We start from the raw sequence: 897 nt of genomic DNA on the forward strand, positions 1-897 counted from the left end.
AATAATTATTAATTGTTATTATGAATAACGCGCATTCATAATAAAACGTGCCGCAGATGGCTCCGGGGGATGAATAAAGGCCCCCTGTAGCGAATCCATGTGTTTTTTTAAAGAAAAATATCCATATTTCAAACGTAATAGAGACGTAACATCGATTGATGCTCTAATGTAATTTTGTTGTACAGCAATGACAATAAATTATTAATATTATTATTATTATTAAGTAATAAACACTTTTCTCTCACTTCCGCTGACTGTCATACTCTGAAGCAGTTCCGGTGGATGACGCAGCACGTATGCGCAGCGCGCGCGCCTCTGAGGTATGCTAGTCTCGCGAGTTTGTTTATAGGAGCAAAGAAAGCAAAGTGTCCTTACTTTAGAAAAGGAAAACCAGTCTCCTCTTGGTTTACATCGAAATTCTCCGACATATTTTTCTTTGCAAATCCTCGGTTTGTACTTCTAATTCATGACCGGCGTTTTGTTTTGTTCTCTCTCCGCATTCGTCACTAATCACGCAACACCGACGTGCTGCGTCATCCGCCGGAACTGCTTCAGTGTATGACAGTCAGCGGAAGTGAGAGAAAAGTGTTTATTACGTATGAAATATGGATATTTTTCTGCAACGCTCCTAAAGAAATCCCTTACCTCAGGGATGTTTTCCCCCTCAGGGATACCCCTAAGTCAAATTACTTAAGGACTTTCATGCAACTGGGCCCAGACTACTAAGAGCTTGTACCAGCACAAACCCTCTTTTGGCATTAAAAAACTACTGCCAGAATTTACTATAGGCACGGAGGGAAAAATTTGCGATGAAAAGGTGTGGACAGTTATTTTTGCAGCTGATTTTATTTCATATGCATTTGTAGGAGTTTCCCTTTCAGACACAAAATTTATGGG

General features: G+C 40.0%; 1 protein-coding gene across 2 annotated transcripts in view; it reads right to left on the reverse strand.

Annotated features, from left to right (window-relative positions):
* Positions 1-897, reverse strand: part of rprd2a (regulation of nuclear pre-mRNA domain containing 2a) — a 42,627-nt gene that overhangs the window by 3,585 nt on the left and 38,145 nt on the right. The gene's annotated exons all lie outside the window — the stretch shown is intronic.

The sequence above is a fragment of the Sinocyclocheilus rhinocerous genome, unplaced genomic scaffold, assembly GCF_001515625.1.
Source record: "Sinocyclocheilus rhinocerous isolate Xijiao unplaced genomic scaffold, SAMN03320098_v1.1 scaffold314, whole genome shotgun sequence".
In the NCBI taxonomy this organism is placed as follows: domain Eukaryota; kingdom Metazoa; phylum Chordata; class Actinopteri; order Cypriniformes; family Cyprinidae; genus Sinocyclocheilus; species Sinocyclocheilus rhinocerous.